This window comes from Aedes albopictus, chromosome 3, assembly GCF_035046485.1.
Source record: "Aedes albopictus strain Foshan chromosome 3, AalbF5, whole genome shotgun sequence".
Taxonomy (NCBI): domain Eukaryota; kingdom Metazoa; phylum Arthropoda; class Insecta; order Diptera; family Culicidae; genus Aedes; species Aedes albopictus.
This window is the reverse complement of record NC_085138.1, coordinates 444,929,286-444,938,260: the sequence shown is the minus strand read 5'-3', so window position 1 is coordinate 444,938,260 and position 8,975 is coordinate 444,929,286.

Sequence of the window (8,975 nt, the reverse complement as noted above, 5' to 3'; positions counted from 1 at the left end):
TTTTATATTGGCTCCACCTCTTGCGCTTTTTTGGTTGCAATTTAGTCGTTAATAAGACGATTGGTTCAAATGACATAACTTTCAATATAGTTGCATACAAATTACAGGAACTTATTAATGTCCAAGTGTGTTGCTTGGGAGTGACCATTAGCCGCGATGCCCGCTTCATCGAGATGGGAAACGGAACGTCGTCGGTGGAAGTAACGATCCCAGCTACAAGCAAGAAGATAGAGGAACAGGTCGTGATGCTGCCGCTGAAAAAAATCCCGATAACGAAGTGGAAGAAAACGAGTCAGATCCGGGAGATTTTTATGAAGCCGACGATGGAGAGCCCGAAGCAAGCTCGACTGTCCGTAGATCGGAGCGGTCCAATCGAGGAACACGATCAAAGCATCTCGACGATTGCGACCTGGACTACGTTGCAGCGTGCGCAGTGGAAGAACCCGTGACTGTAAAGGAAGCTCTCCAAGAACCTGTGTGGCGCAAAGCCATGGAAGAAGAACTGGAAGCACATCGTGTCAACGGAACATGAAGACTGGTGAAGCTGCCCGAGGGACGGAAGATAATCGGATCGAGATGGGTGTACAAAGTGAAGAAAAATGAAGAAAACCGTGTCGTGAAATTCAAGGCGAGGCTGGTAGTCCAAGGATATGCGCAGCGAATCGGTGTCGACGTTGGTGAGGTGTTCGCCCCCGTTACTAGTCAAGCAACATTCCGAACGTTCTTGACAGTGGCGGCGAAGCATGACATGATTGTTCAGCATCTGGATATCAAGACGGAATATCTGCATGGAACTCTGGAGGAAGAGGTTTACATGCGACAACTGCCGGGATTCGTGAAGATCGGGAAGGAACAGATGGTGTGCAGGCTCCAGCGTAGCATCTACGGATTGCGCCAGTCTGCTCGCTGCTGGAACAGTAAGCTGGATGAAGTGCTCGTGCAGAATGGATTCAAGGCCGCCGCAGCAGATCCTTGCCTCTACATTCGGGACAATGGCAAGACAAAAGTTCTTCTCCTGGTATGTTGACGATCTTCTGCTTGCATTAAACGATAGGACCCAAATTGAGATGATCGAGAAGCGTCTCAATGCAGAGCTTGAACTGTCCATGAACAGTGTCCAATCTCGGGGAAGTGCGTCACTTTCTGGGGGTTGCAGTACGGCATCAACAGCGGCGTGTTCAACATCAGTTTGCGCAACTACATCGACAGACTGCTGAAGCCCCACGGTATGGAAGAGGCAAAGTCTGCAAAGTCGCCCATGAACCTCGGATACCATAAACAGGCCGAATCTGGGAAACCATTTGACGATCCGACGAATTACCCCAGTCTTGTTGGTGCGTTACTCTACCGTCGTAGCGAGACCGGATATTGATGCTTCTGCTGCGATTTTGGGAAGGAGGTTTAGCGCACCAACTGAAGCAGATTGGACGACTGCGAAGCGTGTGCCTGAAGAAGACAAAAGGAGAAATCGCTGATCAGCCGCTGGTTGGGTTCTCCGATGCGAACTGGGCTGACGATGCTGAAAGTCGCCGTTCTACTTCCGGAATGGTATTTCAATTCGGCGGCGGTACCATTTCGTGGGCAAGTCGTCGCCAATCATGGATGGAGGACAACCAGAGCTGTTTAGCATTCGTACGATCGGAGAGGACTAATAGGCGCTTCAAGCACATAGACACCCGTGAGCGCTTCATACAGGAGCTATGCGTCGAGAAGAAGATTGTTCTGCAGTACTGCTCGACCGATCGTATGGCTGCCGATATCATGACGAAACCCCTGGGTCCACTGAAGCACCGTGAGTTCTGCGAACTGCTAGGGCTCAAGGAGGACTCCTGAAGAGATTCCACATTAAGGGGGAGTGTGGAATGGTGCATTGTGTACCTCTTCACTGTACCTTGCCCTGTTCTGCAGTCCTACCCCGAGCATGCGTATCTGCCACATGCATCATCTTCTTTGCGTATACTGCTGATTGTGTTTTTATAACGTGATTTCGCGAGTTCCCCCGTATATTATCGTCTACGGATTTCCGAGTACGTTGTATTCCACTGCGTTGGCCTCCGGACTCTGCTCGCCGTCACAGAAGCTATCAAATGTTGTGATAAGGTCGCACTATTTATGTTAAGGAATCCCCAGATGATTTCAGGGAAGAATCTCGGAAGGAATTTCAGGAGGAGCCTTCAAGAAACTCCTGAAGATATCCAGGAAGAAAATTCTGGACTTATCTCTGCAGGATCTGCTATATGTAACCTTGAAACAAATTTTGCAGGAATCACTGGTGGGTCAAGAACCTCTCTTAGAGAGTTCCCTGCAGAAACTTCTGAAGAAATCCTCCATAAAGAATCTCCGAAGAAATTCCAGGAGGAATCCCTAACTGAATTCAAGCAGGAATCTAAAAACAATCACAGCAGGAATCCCCAAAGGAATTCATGAGGAATTCCGAAGGAATTCCAGCGGGAATTTCTAAAGGAATTCGAGAAGAAATCCCCAAAAGATTTCTAGGAGGAATCTCTGAAAAATATACAGGAGGATTCTCTGAAGAAATTACAGGAGAAATGCCTGAAAGAATTCTAGGAGGAATTGCCAAAAGAATTCCACGAGGAATCCTCGAAGGAATTCCAGGAGAAATCTCTGAAGAAATTCGAAGTGAAATCACCAAAGGAATCCCTAAGAAATTCCAGAAGGAATCCTCGGCGGAATATCAGGAGGAATCCCCGAAGGAGTTTCAGGATGAATCCTCGAAGGAAGTCCAGAAAGAATCCCCGAAGGAATTCCAGAAGAAACCACCGAAGGAACTCCAAGAGGAATCCCCTAAGGAATTCCAAAAGGAATCCCCGAAAGAATTCTGGGAAGAATCTCCAAAGGATTTCCAGAAGGCATCCTCTAAGAAAAAAAACATGGAAGAATTTTAGAAGGAATCCACGAAGGAATTCCAAGAGGAATCCGGAAAGAATTCAAGGAGAAATTCTCGAAGGAATTCTAGGAGGAAACCCGGAAGGAATTCTAGGAGGAATCCCCGATGAAATATCAGGAGGAATCCTCGAACAAAGTTTCAGGAGGAATCCTCGAAGGAAGTCCAGGAGAAATCCCCGAAGGAATTCTAGGAGGAGCCTCCAATGAAATTACAGGAAAAATCCCTGCATGAATCCCAGGGGGAACCACCGAAGCAATTCTGGGGCGAATCACCGAAGGAATTCCAAGCGGAATCCTCAAAGGCTTTTCAAGAGGAAACCCCGAAGGAATTCCATAAGAAATCCCAATAGGAAGTCCAGGAGGAATCCCCGAAGGAATTTCAGAAGGCATTGTTGAAGAAATTCCAGGAGGGATGCAAAATGGAAATTTGGTAGTAAACCACGGAAGATAATCTGGAAAGAATTCTCCGAAGCAATTACAAGAGGAATCTCCGAAGAAATTCCAGGAGGAATTCCCGGACGAAGTCCAGGGGAAGCCCTGAAAGAAATCCAGGCGGAATCCTCGAAGGATTTTCAGCGAAATCTCCCAAAGGGAATCTTCTCGGGTAGGGGGAAGGATTTGCAGGAGGTATCCCCTAAAGAATTCCTGCAGGAATTTGAGAAGGAAATCCTGGAGGAATACTTGTAACAACTCCATGAAAGATCCCTCGAGAATATCGTGGAGATATGCCTGATTATAATACCAAGGATCTCCTGTAGAAATTCCTGAATGAGCTTCTGGAGAAATCTCTGATGAATCCGTGAGTCTTCCTGGAAAAATCTCAATCTTAATCTATAAGCAGAAAGAACCCCAGGAGCCAGCAGAGATCCCTGGAAGAACTTCTGGAAGAATCCCCTAAGAAATGCTGAAGGAATCTTAGAATGAACTCTTATATAGGAATCTCTGAATAAACTTCTGGGAGAATCCCTTAATTCTCCTGGAGGTATCCTTGGATCCTCCTGTAAGATTCTCTGTAGGAACTCCTGGAGAGACTTCTGAAGGAAAATCTCTAGAAATCCCTGTGGAAATTCAGGAGGAATTTCTGAAGAAATATCTGCAAAAATCCCTGAAACTCCTGACGAAATGTCTGAAGGAACTCCTGGACTAATTTCTGAAGACCTCCTGCAGGAATTCCTGAAGAAACTTCTTACGGAATGCTTGATGGAACTCCAGGAGGTTATGAATCCTCATGAAAGAATTTCTGAAGGGACTTCTGGAAGAATTCCTGAGTGAACTCCTGTTGAAATAGCTTCGGAACTTCTGAAGAAATTCTCAATGAACACCTGGAGGCATCCCTGAATCCTCCTGAACGAACTCCAGGTGAGATCACCGAAGGAACTTCTGGAGCAATCTTAAGAACTTCTGAAAGACTTATTTAAAAAAAAAATCATGAGGCATCTCGAAGTAATTCCAAGGGGAATCCCCGACGGAATTTCAGAAGGGATACTTGAAGAAATTCCAGGATGGATGCTAGAAGGAATTCCTGTACAAACCCTTGATGAAAATCCAGGAGGGATTCCTACACAACGTTAGGAGAAATGTCTTGTTGAAATTCTAGAGGATTTTCTCAAGGATCTTCAGGATAAATCTCTGATGTAGGGAATCGCGCCACTTGGGCGGTGGCTTCTATTTTCGTCTCTTTTCCGCTATAACTGAGTCAAATTTGAACCAATTGACAAAATTTTTGGAATGCGGTGAGATAGGTATAGTATCTACCCGTGTACAACATTTCAAGTCAATTAGTTCAAAATTGACTGAGTTATAGTGGAAAACAGACGAATATAGAAGCCACCGCCCAAGTGGCGCGATACCCTATCTCTAGGAGGCATTCCTGAATCCTCCTGAAGGAACTCTTGGAGTTTTCCCTAAAGGTACTCCTATCGAGATCTTCCTGAGAGATCTTCTAAAAAAAACAATTATGAAACTCCTGGAGGCATCCCTGGAGAATTTTCTTGAAGAATTCCTGATAAATCTCCTGGAGTCCTGGAATCCTTATTGAAGAATCTCATAACTCCTATAGAGATGTGAATGATGAGTAATGAATGAAATCTAACTAAAAATAAAAATAAAAGTTTTAAGAGTTTCAGATGTGAATATGAATAATCGGTTTTCTCTTTTGCTAATGATCGTATTACATTTACAGATGAGAAAATCGATGGTGAGAAGTCAATTATTGCAGTCAAACTCTTAAAATAGTGATCGTGAGAATTTGTTATCTCAACTTTATGTAAACTCAATCTTGTTCGTGCACTGATCACCGGCGCGAAAAATTAAAATAGGTGGCGTGGCACCGATCGGCGTCGGTTTGGGACAAAAAGTGTCGGCGGCGGCGGCGTGGCGTGGCGACGCACAGATCTATTGTAGATCTTCAGGTCTTTACTCGTGGATGCTCTTGGAGGTCCTAAAACATCTATGAAAATTAGTTTCTTGTAGAAAAATAGTTATGGACCTGTAGGATGATGCAACGTATTAAAAATGTAACAACCCGGGTAGAGGTGAAATACTGACGATCAAAACGTGATATTGGTTTGATTGATATAAGAGATAAAAGATCTGAAAATAATATCTGAAAAACGTTCCTGGAACATCTGAACAATATCAAAATTTGATATTTTATAATCACACGAATAGCTCGCTGCTATTGGTTAGATCTTACAAAATCTAAATATGATATTATAATGATGTTCCAGGAGTAAATGTTTGATTTTATTTTTAGATCTTTTATCTCTTATATCAATCAAACCCATATCACTTTTTGATCTCCATATCAAAATATGCTATTATTGAGATCTTTTCCTCTACTCGGGAACAATCCATTGATTACGCTTATAGATCATAAGGCCTTTATTCGTGGGAGTTCTTGGAGGACCCAGATCATCTTTGGAAAGTAGTTCTCTACAGAACCTTTCTCCATGGAGATGCAGAATGTTGCATCGTATCAGTCATGAAAGAACAATCCATTGATTACGCTTGGAGATCTTAAGGCCTTAACTCGCGGAAGCTCATGGAAGGCCTAGTATATATTTGGAAATAAATTCTCTTCAATGTAATGCTCAATGGACATGTAGGACGTTACACTGCATAAGTAATGTGACAACAAACCCTTGATAACGCTTGTAGATCTGCAGTTCTTTACTCGTGGAAGTTCTTGGAGGACCTAGAACATCTTTGGAAATTAATTTCTTACAGAAAAATGGTGTAACAACAAATCATTGATTACGCTTGTAGATCTTAAGGCCTTTACTCGTGGGACTTCTTGGAGGACCTAGATCATCTTTGGATAGTAGTTCTCTACAGAACCATGCACCGTGGACCTGTAGAATGTAGGATCGTATCAATCATATAAGAACAATCCATTGATTACCCTTGTAGATCTTAAGTTCATGGAAAACATAGAATATCTTTGGAAATGAATTCTCTTCAATGTAATGCACAATGGACCTGTAGCACGTTACACTGCATTAGTAATGTGACAACAAACCATTGATAACGCTTGTAGATCTTCAGCTCTTTACTCGTGGAAGTTCTTGGAGGACTTAAAATATCTATAGAAAATAGTTTCTTGCAGAAAAAAATGGTTCATGGACCTGTACGATGTTACAACGTATTAATAATGTAACAACAATCCATTGATTACGCTTGCAGATCTTAAGGCCTTTACTCGTGGGTGTTCATGGAGGACCTAGACCATCTTTGAAAAGTAGTTCTCTACAGAACCATGCTCCGTGGGCCTGTAGAATGTTGGATCGTATCAATCATGTAAGAATAATCCATTGATTACCCTTGTAGTTCTTAAGACCTTAACTCGCGGAAGTTCATGGAAAACCTAGTATATCTTTGGAAATGAATTCTCTTCAATGTAATGCTCAATGGACATGTAGGACGTTATACTGCATTAGTAATGACAACAAACCATTGATAACGCTTGTAGATCGTCAGGTTTTTACTCGTGGAAGTTCTTGGAGGACCTAGAACATCTGTGGAAATTAATTTCTTACAGAAAAATGGTGTAATAACAAATCATTGATTACGCTTGTAGATCTTAAGGCCTTTACTCGTGGAACTTCTTGGAGGACCTAGATCATCTTTGGATAGTAGTTCTCTACAGAACCATGCTCCGTGGACCTGTAGAATGTAGGATCGTATCAATCATATAAGAACAATCCATTGATTACCCTTGTAGATCTTAAGTTCATGGAAAACATAGAATATCTTTGGAAATGAATTCTCTTCAATGTAATGCTCAATGGACCTGTAGGACGTTACACTGCATTAGTAATGTGACAACAAACCATTGATAACGCTTGTAGATCTTCAGCTCTTTACTCGTGGAAGTTCTTGGAGGACTTAAAATATCTATAGAAATTAGTTTCTTGCAGAAAAAAATGGTTCATGGACCTGTACGATGTTACAACGTATTAATAATGTAACAACAATCCATTGCTTACGCTTGTAGATCTTAAGGCCTTTACTCGTGGGTGTTCATGGAGGACCTAGACTATCTTTGAAAAGTAGTTCTCTACAGAACCATGCTCCATGGACCTGTAGAATGTTGCACTGTATCAGTCATGTAAGAACAATCCATTGAGTACGCTTGTAGATCTAGGCCTTTACTCGCGGAAGTTCTAGGAGGTCAAAATAGAAGATTATGTTTGAAAATTATTTCTTTACAGAACTATGCTTCCTGTAGGACGTTACACTGCATCAGTAATGTAAAAACAATTCATTGAGGGGTCGTGCACAAATTACGTAACGCTTTTGGGGGGGAGGGGGGTTTTGCAAAACGTGACGACCCATACAAAAATTGGCGAGGTTCCTTACAAAAAGTGTGACATAGGGGGCAGGGGAGGATTTAAAAAGGTCGATTTTTGCGTGACATAATTTGTGTGTCACTCTTGATTGCGCTTGTAGATCTTCAGGTCTGGACTCGCGGAAGTTCTTCAATGAACTAGACTAGAGCATCTTTGGAAATTAGTTCTTTGCAGAAAAACGCTACACGGATCTGTAGGATGTTGCACCGTATCAGTAATTGTAACAACACTCAATTGATTACGCTCGTAGATATATAAGCCTGTACTCACGAAAGTTCTTGGGTGTCCTGGAACATCTTTCTCTACACCACCTTACTCCATGGACCTAAGGGGTGTTGACAGTCTCCTTAATCCTTCGCTTCATCCATCTAAACAATACTTAAGACCCCAAAATATCCTCTGCAATCTTCCTTGGAACCAGTATGCACTATGTTCCCCATAACCCATCCCTTGTCCTCTTCCCTACTAACCCTAAAAAACAACCCTTACTACTATCCCCTACCTTTTTTCTTTAACTCTCTAAAACAATCCTCGGATATCTGAAGGTGAGGGAATTTCAAATATTTTCAGATTCCCCTCAGTTTTTGCCTTTTTCGTATACCTAAGTGTACTGAAAGGCTATATGTTCACTCAAAAAACGAACTTTCGATAAAAGGCTCGAAGGGTCAAGTCACATATACCAATCAACTCAGTTCAACGAATTGAGATGATGTCTGTATGGGTGCATGTATGTGTGTATGTATGTATGTCTGTGCGCAAAAAAAAGTTCACTCACTTTTGAGGCACTTCCCATTATAGCTCGAACCGAACCGAAACTTTACCGCATTGTTTGCTATTGAAAATAGTCCGGATCGGTCAAGGCGTTCCGGAGTTATGGCCATTTGAGTGATCCGGACCAGCACCGGTAGAACTGGCCAAGCCCCATAATGTGACACATCAAACTTCGGCGTGTTTTGTAACCTTTGGCATGGTTGACGAATTTTGTGCGAAAATTAACACTGGAGTCCAGAAATTCCACGATGTCGGCCCAAAATTCAAGATGACAGCCATTCAAGATGGCGGCACCAAGTTCAAGATGGCTGCTGCTTAATAGAGTTTTAGGCCCTAAAACCACGCAATATGGGTAAATTTGGTAAGGGGAAGATGTCCGGCGTCCAATAATGGCGACCAGAATATCCAAGATGGCGGTCTAAAATCCAAGATGGCGGCTATTTATGT